This window comes from Electrophorus electricus, chromosome 10 (genome assembly GCF_013358815.1).
Source record: "Electrophorus electricus isolate fEleEle1 chromosome 10, fEleEle1.pri, whole genome shotgun sequence".
NCBI lineage: Eukaryota > Metazoa > Chordata > Actinopteri > Gymnotiformes > Gymnotidae > Electrophorus > Electrophorus electricus.
Window position 1 is genome coordinate 8115711 of NC_049544.1, and position 16387 is coordinate 8132097.

Sequence of the window (16387 nt, forward strand, 5' to 3'; positions counted from 1 at the left end):
TAAAGCCACTTCTATGATCACTGACATAACACATCATTGACATAATGATATTAGAGAGTCTATGGCAAAGGTCTGTCTGCTTAAAGTAATTATGCCACTCAATCTTCCGAGAGAATTAGATTTACATGGTCAGCTAAAAAGCTTAAACAGCTAAAAGTAATTTCTTTGGATCTACATGTTTATATCTTAATATTTGCTTAAGCAAATAAAGAATTGATGCTCATACATGTTAATTTTAATTCAAATCCTGTTGCAGAATATATTTTGTCTATGTCTCTTTCAAAACACACACACACATTGTAGTCTTCAGTATTTTTTAAAAACTTATTTTAACAGCTTATTCCTATTTCAAATTCAAATCTAATATTCTTAGGCTCTCTCAGGACAGTCCTGGCTATTTCAACCCAGTAAGCCTGAGGGCCTCCTCTTAATCCAGCAGAGGACTGTCAACCTGTTTCTGCACATCATGGCCTCCCTCCTCTTTGCCTGATTCACCACTTCAGTCTGTCAGGCACTTCTCACAGAGACCTCCCCGGAGACGTCACTGCCTTCATACAGTGCTCTCTCTCTCCATCCCCCGCACTCAGAGCACACACACAAACTCAGTGCCACATTTCCTGCCCTTCAAAACAACAAGAAGGCAACACTCAACAACACCACATGGTCACTGAAATTTTGGGAATAACTTGCACATTGAAGGACAAAAAGACAGGAAACAGTAGAGTGTTACAGAATGCTTACATTTGGACTTTAAGGGTTTATGGGTCCTTAAGGGTTAATATTAATGAATTGTATGTCATCATTTAGTTCAAAGGTAAATCAATGAAATAAGAATATGAAAAAGAGTGTTATCGTATTCAAGGAGTTGAAGGAGCATGAGACTACATTCATCAAATACAATGTAAGTGTGACGCTGGCAGGGAGGGCGCCATACTCAAATGTGGGGAAGGATTTTGGAATAGTGAAACAAACTGAAGAGCACATTGGTGAGCAACTAAAACAGTAAACAGCGATAGAACTCAGGACACTGAGACGCAGTAGAATAGCAGCAATCCTCGAGACGCCTTGTAGAGTGTGATAGGTGAAATCACAGGTGCACAGGTAATCAAGCAATTGAGAGCAGGGCAAGTGCAATGGGTCTTTGTGTGCATGTCTGCGTGTGTGTGTGTGTGTGTGTGTGTGTGTGTGTGTGTGTGTCAGTGGGAATGTCCCTCAATCTGAGTGCCTGGCACACCAGGGCAGTAAGATATAAAATCAGTTTATATCCCTATCTTCCTACATTTGTCTGTTCTGTAGCAATAAACTCTAAGAATATAATATATATTCATATGACTGCTTTTGATTTTGGCAGATGCAGAAAGAAGGATTAACAATGATTCTACAATGATTCCCTTGCAGTACTTCAGCAAAAATCTACTAAGAATTAAAAGTACTAATTTAGTAAACTACTTGACAAAGAGAGAAAAAAAGAAATCCTGAAGGATAAAAGAGAAGAAAAAGAACTCCCTGAGGAAACAATGACAAAAGTATAATGATTGAAATGAGGTGATATGGAGCAATGTTCATTCTGCTTCGAACTGCAGGAGTGCAGTGCTCGTCACTGGCCTTGTCCATAGCAGGAAGCAGAATGATTCTTTGTTGAGGATGAATGTTTGTTTGGAATAGGACCAACCACAGAAGGCCAATAAAAAGTTAATGTCTGAGCAAAATCTCTAAAGTGAATGGTTTGCCTCGGGCCCCTGTGTTCCCTGTGCTGGAGCATGCTGTATTTCACCGAAACTCTTGTGTACCACAGTGCTATCATTTTAACATGCCTGTTATATAATCTGGCAGGTAATTATTAATTTCACATTTCATGCAAAATTTTAATATTGTAACACTCTGATCAATGGACTTTCATTGCATTTCTACTTCCATTGGCTTGCGGTTTACAATATTTTTCCTTTTGTTTAACTGGCCGCTAGCAAAACCTCACAGTTGTAAAGTTACCAGAAAATTATCTGCCTCTGAGCCTCGGGCACAGACAAACTAATCGTTTGCTGTAACACTTTTAATGGCTTCTGCCCTGTCTGAGAGGAGAAGTGTGACCTCTGTAACTGATCTGAGACCTGTGCTCTGCTCTTGCATTTAATGTTTGACGTGAAAAAAGCGAGAACTGCTAACTGGAAATGTACTGTCTAAGAGACTGAAGAAAGTTTTTAGTTATCCAGTGAGAAAACATGAACATGCCATGAAACACATTTCACCGTAATTGTAGTATATTAGGTTATATTTTAAAATAATACATTAATAATTTAGAAAGGAAGGAACTAAACTGTGCAACTTGCGTCACATTCAGCCAACACTGAAAATGCATTTCAAGCACTTTTTTGTTGTTTTTTTCTTGCATTTTCAACATATTTTCAGTTTGATCTCATCTTTGATAACTCCATTTTTAACACTGCACACAATAACATTGATCCTCTAGTACATTATGAGAGCCCTAAATAAACTCTAATATCTAAAACCTTTAGGCACGGAAATTAACTACGCATCACCTGCTCAAGAGCCATGCTGAAGGGTGCCACAGCATTATTATGTGGGCAAACCCTTGTTTGTAATCCTGTCATCTATCATTTATAGGCAAGTGTTCATTATATAGTGCTGAGTGGTTATGCACCATGTGTATGAGTTGGAGCAGGAGCAAAGCCCTCCAGGGTCCACTACTCATGGGCACAATGTTCCAAGACCAGCTTTTGGAGAGATGAAAGAGAAAGCCAAAGTGACATTGTCAATGAGAAAGCACTGCAGAATATATATATATATATATATATATATATATATATATATATATATATATATATATATATATATATATATATATATATATATATATATACATACACACACACACAGCAGCAAAAGCACAAAATGGCTAAATGCTGAATGGCTAAAATTAAATCAAAAATATAAAGTGATCTGGTATTGCCTTATGTTTTGTAAGTTTGTTTCAGCAGTTAACTGCTGATCTATCATCTCCTAGCTAATGGGAGCACACCCACAGAAAGAGAAGAAGAGGGAACCTGAGAGAGAGCAAGAGAGCGAGAGTGAGAGAGAGGGGACGATTGAGTGAACAATCCGGATGCTATGAGGTCTAATAGAGAATGGACTATAGTTCAATCACTCACCCATGCTGCTCTCTGCCCTGCAGTGCTCGATAAGGCTAGTCACAGGTACACAGAGCAGAAAGTGTGTAATGACCAACCGGACACCAAAGAGACAGAAAGCAAATTGGCTCCCAAGGGCAGCAGAGTGCTGTCTGGAGCCCGTGCAGATCATTGATTTGGCAATGTAGGGCAAGAGCTTTGACAGAGGATAGAAGTGTAATTGTGGACAGGGGAATAAGGTTTCATACAAAAATATGGAGTCTTTCAGGGTCTTTTTTAGGGTATTCTCAACAAGCAATATATTGTGGTTTTTTTATTGTATTTTTTTCTTTGGGCATTAGAATCAGTAACAAAACATTACACGTTAGCATTAACAAACTGATATTCAGAAGAGGTATTACAATTAACTTTTGTGATACCTGCTCTGTGTATTGCCTTTCAATATAGAGGGTGTCATGTACTGCCATGTATTAATTATATTGAGTAAGTATTTGAGAGCTTGATGTCCACATGATATAATTTCTTGTGTGTGGCCAGATAAAGACAAGTAGGGAGTGGAGATGAAGCCTGTGAAAAGCACTTGAAGGATCCCCACAGACGTGGGAATAACAATAGACCATGAATGGAGGGTGTGAGAAAGGCCAGTGTGATAAAAAATCAAGAATGCAGGTCTGGCAGACCAATTGTACATGCACAAAATAAGGCTGGAAGGTGCACATTTAATCTGATCTATGTAGGAACCCCCCTCCTTTCCTCCTTTCATCCTCCCTCTTCCGATTCTCTTGGTTTTATATGGATGTATGCTATGAGGGATCAGCTGGTGGTATTCACCACACCATGTAAGCAGAAGGCTATTTACAACATTCTCCATAGAGTATATGCTACCACAGTCAGGTTGTATGAGTATATATGCACATGTCTCTTCCTGATTTAAATTTTGTCTCAAAGCCAGCCACTGCTCTGAAATATGTGCTCAGACAATATTATTAACAATAACATTTATCTGAGCCATAATTAAATAGGACACTCTCATATAAAGGACAATTACTATTGTACTTGTAATAATGTTCAGAGCATGCAGAGGTTTGTCATAAAGAAGTCCTGGAATGGAGCAGAGCCTTCTTAAATGATTCATTACATGATATCAGTGATTTGAAGCAATTGATACAGAGTGATGTCAGAAGTGCTTATTGGCCTACTTCTGAGCTGTTTGATGTATTAAACATCTCTACCTGTGAGAATATTCTGTTAAGCTTAAGGAATTATTATTGAAATTTGCAACACAGTTTCTCAAAACACAATCTTTATTCCACAAATGTTTTAAACAGTCACTGATGCAAAATGCAAAAAGCATATGAGCTTCTAGAATTATTACCTAAATATATAAATACACGTTTTTTCTTCCTTGTTCTTTATTATGGCAATATGGTCAAAACCATTTTTATTACAGTTTTAATTAATGTTTTATTCACTAAGACTTGAGAATCAGTTGACACACTGTTGCTCCTCTCCCTAAGGTTAGATGTCCTACAAAGATCAGTTGTGCACTGTGTGCATAATTATTAGTGAGTATTTTGACCATATCATCATTTTTATGCATATTTTCCAAATCCAAGCTGTATGAACTTGAAAGCTTATTGGATTTAAGTGCAACAGCCCGAGTGCTGCAGAGCAAGGAGCAGGACGTAGACTCCTTCAGCGTGAACAGACATTTATTGACGACACATGATACGAACGAGAAACACAATGGCACTCGTGCAGAACATGCAAGGTGAAACGCAAGTAACATCTGACACCAACACAACAAACAGAACCAAAACCAGAGACAAAGACAGACAAAGACGAACATACCAACAGGGATTTAAATACATACAAACATAACAACAATAAACCTTGTGCAGGTGTGTGCCAACAACAGGGTTGTGCTTACAAACAAGATAGTGTATGAACTCCCACTGCACGCGGCGGTCCGTACCACATGAACAGTGGGAAGGGGAGCGTTCCATGACATAAAGCATATCAAGTGATGTGCATTTTTGTAATGAGGGAGGGTGTGGCCTAAGGAGATCAACACCCTATATCAAGATGTGCATAATTATTAGGCAGCTTCTTTTCCTCAGGCAAAATGGGCCAAAAAAGATTTAACTGACTCTGAAAAGTCAAAAATTGTAAAATGTCCTTCAGAGGGATGAAGCACTCTTAAAATTGCTAAGATATTGGGGTGTGATCACAAAACTATCAAACATATTGTTGCAAAAAGTCAACAGGGTCGCAAGAAACATGTTGAGAAAAAAAGATGCAAATTAACTGCCAAAGACTTTAGAAGAATCAAATGTGATGCCACCAGAAACCCATTATCCTCCAGTGCTGTCATATTCCAGAACTGCAACCTACCTGGAGTGCCCAGAAGTACAAGATGTTCAGAACTCAGAGACATGGCCAAGGTAAGGAAGGCTGAAACCCAACCACCACTGAACAAGACACATAAGGTGAAATGTCAAGACTGGGCCAAGAAATATCAAGACAGATTTTTCAAAGGTTCTATGGACTGATGAGACGAGAGGGACTCTTGACGGACCAGATGCATAGACCCGTGGCTGGATCAGTCGAGCTCCACTTCGACTCAGATGCCAGCAAGGTGGAGGTGAGGTACTGCTATGGGTTGGTATTATTAAAGGGGAGCTAGTTGGACCTTTTCGAGATGAAGATGGACTCAAATTCAACTCCCAAACCTACTGCCAGTTTTTTGAAAAGTCTGCATCTTTCAAGATGACCATGATTTTTATGTAATGCTCCATCGCAGGCATTGAAGTATTCAATTGCATGGCTAGCCAGTAAAGGTCTTAAATATGAACTAATAATGACATGGCCCCCTTCCTCAACCTGACCTATTGTTATTGAAAAGAAGGGTGGCTATACTGGTCACAGAAATTTTTTTTTTAAAATGTCAGAAATGTTTATTTGTAAACTTGGGCATTATTTGTTGTTTTATTATTCTCATGTTAACAGAAATTTAAATAAATTTGTTTTTCATTTAGTTGCATAATTATGCACAATAATAATTGCTCAATAATTATTATAATTAAAGGTGTAACGGTCAGCAGTAAGGAGGCGGACGCATGTGCGGAGAAGTGCGAGATTTAAGGGCAAATACAGAGTCGTAGTCGTAAGGGTAGTCCAAGGTCATTGAGCCAATACGGAGATTACGGGGATACATGATCAAACAAACAAAACACACGAAGGCAAACAGGGGAAGCAGGCTATAACAAAGGCTAGGAAACACGAAGGCACGGAGTACAAACTTAAAAAAATCTTTGAAAGTCTTTGGTGTGGGGATCTTTGTGGGGATCTTTGAAAAAATTCACTAAACATATAAACGCAATGAACAGCAAAAACACAAGGAATCAGACATGGCTTAACTACACGAATTTAACAAGGTAGAAACCGGGACTGGTATGAGCAATCAAACGAGGGGCGGTGAAAACGAAACTACGGCATGGAATTTAAATATACAAGACTAGGAAAACATGGAACACGAAGATGGGAGGGACTAACCGTGACAGACGGCAAGAAGACCTGGGGGGCCACTAGAGATATGCATGCATCGCTTTGCTTGTTCTTGATAATGTGTCTGCCATTATAAAATCAGTAAACAAATGTGGTCTCCATGGGAAGTTACCAAGGAGGAGACTGTTGCTGTCGATGACAAATCAGACAAAAGGTGAACTTCTTGGTCAATGTGCAGTGTTGTGCTTGGAGAAAATAGAACACTGCATAGCACCACCCAAACCTTATCCCAATGTGAAGCAGGGTGGAGAAGTGTAATGGTGTGGGGATCTTTTCCTGGCCCAAGGCCTGGATGGCTTGCAGTCACTGGAGGAAAAAAAAAAAAAAGTATAGTACCAGAGAATTCCACAACAGAAGGTCAGGGCGTCTGTCTGTAATCTAAAATTAAAGAGGTTGAACCAACAAACATGGCAATGATGCAGGAAAAATCTAACAATAAAAACTCTCAAACAAAAGAAATTTAATATTTCAGAAAATATTATATATTTATTTTAATATGCTACATGGTGGTGTAACTGAGAGGCTAGCTTGTCACCAGGGAGATTTGGCCAACATAAGCACCACTGTGAGAGTGTGTGCATTGGCATACAGATGTCAAAATGTCAGCAGTAATAAGAGTCCTGCATGCAACTGAACAGTGATCTCTGGTAGTACAAGTTGATGTGTGTCACTTGGTTTTAATCAGGCCTCTTCAAGAATAAAATGGGAACAAATTGGTTTTGTTCCCAGGTCATGCAGTGGGTGTACTTTAGCACAAGCAGCTGCTGGTGCGAGGAGACAAAATCAGGCTACAAAACCCATGCAAACACAGCTCTCATACTGTAATGTTCATCATTGACATCGTGCCCTTGCCCTAATACACTTTAATTTAATACACTTAAATTGTTCTTGTTTGTTTACATGTTTTGGCTGCTTTTGATACTATGTTTATGTTGATTTCTGAACATATTTATTCTTTTTATATTTATAATTTTTCTTAATATATGTTTTAATAATATATATATATATATATATATATATATATATATATATATATATATATATATATAATTATCTGCCTTAGTGAGTTTACTTTTATTGTATTTTTATTATAAGCTTTAAATGTTCAGTGATATCTGTTACTTACAGAGGCTGAGAAGACAAAATATGAAAAATATGGCAATTTGAATTCAACCCTTCTCTTTAAACTAAGGAAGATCACATTCTCTGTCAAGCATGTGATTTATTACAGACCCCTCAGGCTGATTCCAAATCAGATTCAGGAAGCCATTGGAAAGATAGTAATACAAAAGCTGCAGTAAAAGCCTCTTTCTATAATCAATAGAACACAAAGCATTATTAAGGAGCATGAGTATAATTCTTAATTCACTGACGACTTTGATAAGGAGCATCTGTCATGGGGTAAAAGTGTGGGGTTACATGTGTTTACCCAGAGCTCTAAAATGTCAAGTCTTTATTGGGCAATCATACAGTAACAGTCACACTGGCCACACACACTGTTATTGTGAAATTAAAGAAACTATGCTATATAGCAGGTGTGTGTGCTTTTCACTAAATGATCTTGCACAAGCTCCACACAGCTATCTGAATACTACCAAAAATGTTACCACTATCAATCTTTTCATTTAGTTACCAACAAAAATATTGATAAACCTACTTATCTAACATTATAGATTTATAAAACAGAGAACTTTCATATACAGCACATAACTAACAGCAACAGAACAGAATTCACTAAAAAAAAACAAAAAACATACAGTGTATCGTGTAAATGGAAGGTATACTAAGGGTATGTGGTACATAAGAGCCAATTCCAGGGCTCCATGCACCTAATGCCTTCCCTCACTCATGCTTATGTGTTACATGAACACAGCAGCACTGACATGTAGCATTTATGTAACAGGGAGCTCAGAATAGAGCCCTGCTTCAAAGCAGCTTCTACACCACATCTGTAGGAGTTATGTTACTGTAGTCAAATCTGTTGTGAGACAGTAGGCAATGAAAAGAATGAGATTAATATTCCTATTATATTTTGTCCGTTTCCTCACACTGTATGCTGCTAGGTCATATATCAGAAACAATGACACAAAGGCAACAACCATTTCATAGATTCACTTAGCTTTATGGCATTGCATTTTACACTTACTTTGTACAGCTGTGTTCACGGAAGTATCTTTAACATGAAAATGCTTCATAATATTTTCCAAGTCTATTGTGTTTTGTATTTAAATGTTCGTTTGGTAATAAAGTATGTATTAGAGTTAATTCTAATTTCACTTTTTCTTTCCTTGATGTAGACACAATATCAGGTGGTTTACAGCAGTGGATGTGTGTGAGTATTGACAGAGAATTAGATGTATTGAATTTTAACCAACATAAGGATGGATAATGAGAAATCAATCAAAAAATCCCTGTGGACCAGGACAGAGGGCCATAACTGAAGTTCTGCACCTGGATATGTTATTATTTGACCAATAAATCATAAGTGCGAACTATGAGGGAGAGGTAGTGACAGGAAAGTGGTGTAAAATATTAAAAATGCTACTAAAAACAGGGACTACATGATTCGTGCACTGTTGGCCACACCATATATGAACATGCATATACACTCCAAAAGGTAAAATCACTTTGGGGAACCATTTCTAAAGCCCATTTAAATAGGTTCAATGTGGGGTCACTGAAGCATCTCTCTGATGACCAAGTATTCCATTAGGAGTTCAAATACTACTACTAATACTAAAAATAAATAAACATGTATGCTGTGGCTCTAACTTCTGCATAGGACAGCATCACCAGTATTACTCCTTCTTTGAGAATTCTAGCTTTCATACGTCTGGCCTGAGATATTTATAAGAGATCAAATGATTCTGTATTATATGTTATTACCATCAGCTCAGTACTGTTATTGTTTCATTTATGTGAACATATCTCCCCTGCTACCTTTGAGCTAAGCATTTGCAGTACAAATGCAGGGAAAATGTTCAGTCATTGCTTAAACAATTAATGTAGACCCTTCTCTCTATGTTATCTGACAGATCTTGCATGGCAGCTGTTTAGCTGAGTTCTTTGTAAATAAATTGTGATAATTTATGGACATGTACATTGTCATTCTTAGCAATTACTTCATATTCTGTGATATGTGGATGAAAACTTACATACAGTTTACATACCATAAACAATTTAAACATGAATTCAGAAAACCATTAAGAATTAATTCACTAGCCATGTCATTTTCTTCACTTCAGTACATCGTGATTTCTTGGTTTGTCATCATATTCAAGCATTTGCAGTCTGAATTTAAGGTTAATCACATATATTGTAAAAACAGGTTATATAGCATATGCTTATTTATTTTATTCTGGGTGTAAAAGGTTCATGTCATTTATTTTAAGGTTTGTTTCAAGCAGGAAATAAAGGAATTGCATAAATTGGGCAAATTGGGCTAAAAGCTTCACTGGTTCTGGCTGTTAAATCTGGTTATGAGAACAGGGAATTAGGATGACAGGTGTCTGCCTGATTGTCTGTGAAGGGAAATGAACTGTATACGTCCCCTTAGCGTAACACTCTTTTGTTACCAAGAAGCTCAGTTGGGTGGATGAAAGCAGAGTTTAATTAGGGTTGAGACAGAGAAATACAACTTCACACTCCCCATTTCAAAATACACTGTGAACGCATTAGGTTAAAACACAAATGCAGAATCCAGGCAGCCAAATCCGAATACATAATTAATTACAGCAAAATCCATAAACAATGTAAAAACCAGGCAATCAAATGCATTACCAAAATATATCCTCAAAAACCAAGTCACAGGTGTATGTGGATGGTAGCAGTGGTCTGAAAGAGAGGGAAACCGAACCTAGAGAGGTTTTTAGGGGGGATAGAGAGATATTTTCCAAAGAATAGGTTTTACATAGTACTGTTTGCATATTTCTGTCTGCTTCTCATAATCTGTCAGATTTGAATAGTAAACAGCCATTTAGAATCAGATTTTTTGATTTCAGAAAAAAAAAACTTTCTCCTTGTAATAGAATAAAAGACAAGCATTTTTACTAGTACTAGTAATAGCTTTCAACAATAATTCTTCCAAATTCTCAGGTGAATAAATACAAATTATACCTGTTAATCAGGTTTTCTTAACTGGGATTCATATTAAAGCAATTGTCTTTGGATTTAGTATCCACCCATGGTCTTTAAGGCTAAAGTGCTTTTTTGATCTTATCACTTGCATTTGAAAACGTGTAATTTTGTTAACAGAGTTTTAAAGCATAATATGGATGTGCATTGGAAAGAAGCAGTCCAGGTTCAGTTCAATCACTCATCTGATGTGGGATCCAGGGACTTATATTCATAATCCTGAATATCAACATTGACACACACACCTCCTTCTTCTTAGTCAGACACCATGGGCATTTTAATCGGTGTGCAGTCCAGATGGATTTTTTTTTTTTTTTCCATTGACCAGACACAGGAAAAAGACTTTGAACTTTAAGGCTTCTCCCTGACTTAAATGCTGGTATGTGATATAAAACCTACATTTCTAATGTTCCTTTTGATACTTTTCTTAGGTCTAGTTCACCTGAAATATTTTTAAATTATATTGATTGTAGAGAGTTTTATGTGTGAAAATCTTCTAGTTTTTAAAAATATTTTTACCCTTGGCAATGCACATTATCCCTTTTTACCCTTATAAATGTTAAATTAGGTGTACACTGAGTTTTCAGATGGCACATCATTCCATTCAAAGATTTGGTTAAAAAAAAAGAGTTTTGTGGTGGAAAGAGAAGTATTAGACTTATTTTTCTGTGTTACCAAGAGTTAAACACAGTTTGCAGCGTGTAGGTGGGCATGCTACAGCTGCTGTGTATATGAATATGGACAAACTTATAGTTTGTAGCCAAAGTTTCCAAGCCATAAAGAAATGTGAAACTGACCTGTGGGATTTGTTCTAAACAGCAGACAAATTGGGTATACCACAGTACCTTTAGGCAATGGTCATGCACCATATATAGGGGTACTTGAGTTTTGGTTGATCAAATGATCAGAGAGACCTCTTTCCCTCTCCGCCTCAGAACCTCAGTTTTATAAAAAGAGCCCCTCTTCATGATCTCTCACTGTTTGTGGATGTGTAGTATACTGAGATCCCACATCAGCTGAGTGATTGAACTGAATCTGGACTGCTTCTTTCCAATGACCAGCACGGATATAAAATGATGTAGCTAGGCCACATGATGGTTTTAGTCCATATTCAAGGGCAGGGGCCAAAATATCATGTCATGTTTTGAACTATATAGAGTGTGAGTTTTAGTTATGGTCTAGACTGAGTCTTGCACCTTTTCCTTCCCAACAACCATAATGATTAAATTTCCTTTTCTTTTCAATTTTTGGACTACCTCCTTTAACAATATGTGTTTCATGAAAATGTTAACATATTGAAATATAGAAAATGCTACATTTTCATTGCGTAATATATAGATAATATTATCAAAATGAATGGTATTACAGAATGTTATAATACTCAACAGTATTATAATTTTTTTCAAAGGTGCAATAAATGAGTGATAAAATGTAAGGTAACATGGACATGAAGATCAGAACACATGACATCTCAGTGGCATATGGAGCTTGGTGCCTATATGTACAAACTGCATTTTACAGATATATAGCATGCTTAACTATTAGTTGAATTAGTTTGCTATTTTTTTGCCTCTGCTTTATTTAACCTAAAGAAGCTGCAGCTTTCCTCACATAAATACTTTTATGATTATTACTGGTTTATCACTTCCTCCAGAAGCTCACTGATATTTCTATAAGCAGCTATGTGTTTTTACTCTCTACCTATTAATAAATGAATGAGATATTTTGATGCCATACCACCATGTAACAATAATTACGTATGCGTTCTTGCATTAGACATGTAGTTCAAAGTTTTAGTTTTAGCAGATTTTAGCAGAATAAATATCTGGTTTTAACGTGTGTGGCAGGAATGTGGGGTAATAGCTCTCAACATGCTTGCATTCATTTCCAGGGCTCAGCCCTACCACTACAAATGCACACTGAACACATGCAATAGGTAAGATTCCTCACACAGGCTCCAGAACACACAATAAGACATGATGTTTAGATACAATAGTTAGGCTAACCATCAACTTTCAAAAATTCAGTAAAAGTTTTGAATGAAAACAGTAAAATGAAGTTGCTATAGTCTCCTAATGGATTAGTAATCAAACTGCTTGATAAAATTTATACATATTGCTAGACATCTAATGGTTTCTATTCATTAAGTTCAATTAGTTACTCTTTGGTATAGAATTATAACTTCATATTTGCATTGTCAGTGTTTCTGCAATATTATAAAATGTGAAAGAATATTGTGTTAATAAGGAAAAGTGCATAGACATAGACATGACACCATTGGTTGAAACTGAACAACCAAAAGAAGAGAGGTACAAATATACATTATACAGAAGGATGAGCCCAAATGCAATCCTTCTTTGTCTGTCTTGGGCACTTCCAAAAGAGCTTTAGTGTATAATAGTGTTTCAGTAGAGTTGCATAACTGGTTCCTTAGAGTTCATTGCATAAAACTCGGATCAACATCCGAGTGTTTGGAGCCATGGTGTCTCAAACATCATACACTAACAATGGCTCCTAGAGACCTGCTGCAAGACCTAAAGTTACATATTTACTCTATGATTCATTGCTGATGGCTGAGCTCATTATGGGTTATGACAGATTCAAAGCAAATATAGCTGTTTGTTTATGAGGCTCATCTGTCATAGGCTTACAAGGGCATGCACAATAGTATTCATCTTATTCAGATCCTCATATGGCAGGAGTGGTTCCATAGGGCTATGTGAAAGGCTAAAGTTTTGACATTAGTTTGTTCTAGGGTCATTAGATATCATTTAACAAGAATCCTTTCATGAAATTGAGTTCTAAAAGATTTATCGTCATCTACAAATGATTCTATTTCCTTTCTACATTTGTTTTACTTATGGTTCCAGTTGTGATTATATTGTTTGTTGTTGTTGTTGTTATTGTTAAAATTATAAATAACTGAGTGTAATAATGATGTTATCAATAAGAAATTCATAAACAAAACCATAACAAAAAGCACATGGTGATATCACCATGGGAACAGGAGAAAAAAATAAATAAAACAAACAACATAACATGGCTCTCAACACTGTGGAAACCATAACACCAGAGAAGCTGTGACAGTTTATCCATTTATTAATTACTTGACAACTGTGAATATGCAGTTTCTAAAAAGATTTATACATATTACTTAAATTAAACAGAGTCTAAATGAGGGTAGCCAGGACTAAAGTGTGTAGAGACAGTGGAGTCATAACAAAGGCTCACATAAAAGCATGGTTTCCACCAACATTTTTATCTGCTATATCAGATTACGCTGTATTTTGGATTTCATATATATTTATTTCTAAAAATGAATGATACTTTTCTTTAGGTGTATGGTGAACAGGTAACTCATTGCAATTGTTTTTCATAAGTTTACTGAGCAATGGATTTGCTTTTTATGACTAGGAAAGACTTTAATCCTCAGTTTACCTTATCTAAAAAACCATTTAATGACTCAATAATTTATTTCTTTTTTCATGCTACTTGTGGATCATGCAGAGCATTCCCACAAGACATGTACACGGTCTAAGCCACTTTGTTGTGACATTAATTATCTGAATAAATAATGTAATTACATAATATGGTATAAATAAATAAATCTTATATTGAACTATATTGGAAGCTACTGTATTTCTATGATTTAATTATAATTTAAAGAAAGATTTATAAAGAAAGACATTTTTTCATTACATCTATTGTAAAAAATAAATAAATAAATAAATAAAAAGGTTCTAGAATGGGTCTCGGTGTTTTTATGCTTTAGCTAGACATTACCTTTTACTGTTGGACCACCAATCCAAACCCATCCCTGCCCAGTGCCACCAACCCAAACTCAGCCCTTCCCAATAACACCAACCCAGCCCTGTTCAATACCACCAACCAAAACTCCGCCCTGCCCAGTACCATCAACCCAGCCTTATCCAATACCACCAACCCAGACATGCCCAATACCACCAGTTCAGCCCTGCCCATAAGCACAACCAATCCTTGCCCAATACCACCAACCCAACCAGCCCCAGTATCACTATCTCACCATTGCCCAGTAATGCAAGCTGGGAATTGCCAAAGGACATTTGTATTTGGTCATATCTAAAAGCTTTTCAAGAAAAATAGCTGGACAACTCTCCCAAAAAACTACTATTCTCACTGACACACCAGTGAAGGAAGCTCTTGAAGTTAAAAAGAAGGCACAATCAACCCAAAATCTTTTCAAAAAGAAATGGGAGAAACAGGGATGGAGAGCAATAATCTAAAATGTGGTCACAAAAATTAACTCTAGATTAATGACTCTTCATAAGATGAAGATGCGTGCCTGTGCCTTGTTTACATTTTTCTACAGCCAAATGAGACTTGAGTGTAGTGTGTCACATGCAAACAGTGGGCACATGAAGAGTACACCCCAAGCCAGACAATTTGTGTGTGCCAGAATTGTGATTTTGATTATGAGTCTAATTAGTGAAGTCTGAGATCCAATATCCTAGGCTATACTAGAATAGAATAAAAAATCCAGATGGCTTCATTATTTTTGTTAGAATACTTAAAATACTTTTATTTGAAAGAATGTTTGAAATTATTTTACAGTTGTTGTGGCTGTTTTAAGGAGCCCTACTATGCTCAGAATTGACCTAATGATTAATAATGAATTATGTTTAGTGATCAAGCCTTTTTTTCTGAAGTAGCATTTAATATTGAATATGAAGTAAAAAAAAAAAAAAAGAAAGAAAGAAAAGAAAAAAAAGAAAAGAAAGAAAGAAAAAAAAGCTCCACGGCTGAGATGAGAACAGCTGGAAAAGAATGACCAGGGTGTATGTGGTCATCCATGTTTCACCCACCCTCTTCCTCATCCTAGATGAGTAAATACCTTTGAAGGTGCAAAACTGATGATATTTTCTCTGCACATCACACAACTACCTACAGATTATGTTTACTGTGTGAAGATTCAAAACTGAATCAAACAAAGATGGCGGAAGTGATAGATTCTATTATGGCAGTGTAGAACTGAACCAGTAGACATTGAGGCAGCCCAAAGTTTTTGTTATAGGAGGTAAAGATGCTAATGGGCCTTCTGTATAAAAGCAGTGCTGTGTCTGTCCCATGTGAGTCTGCTGAATGGTGGTGCCCAGGAATTTGTAAGACAGAGCTAACATCTACAGTCATGGCCAAAGGTTTTCAGACTAGCACAAATTTTGGTTTTCACAAAGTTTTGCAAAGTCATTTGTTGCCATGAAAATTAACTTAATCACAATAATTACTGCATTTCAGCTACTGCCACAAAAAGGCTTGCTAACAACATTTCTGTGATCTTCTCATTAGCTCAGGAGAAAGTGTTAAAGAGGACAAGGCAGATGATTTAATTAAACCTTTTTTCAAATCATCAAGAACTTCAAGGAGAAAGGCTCAATTTTAGTGAAGAAGGATTCAGGGTGCGCAAGAAAGTCAAGAAAGCACCAGGACCGTCTAATAAAGAGGATGCACCTATGGGATTGGGTCACCACCAGTGCACAGCTTGCTCAGGGATGGCAGAAGGCAGG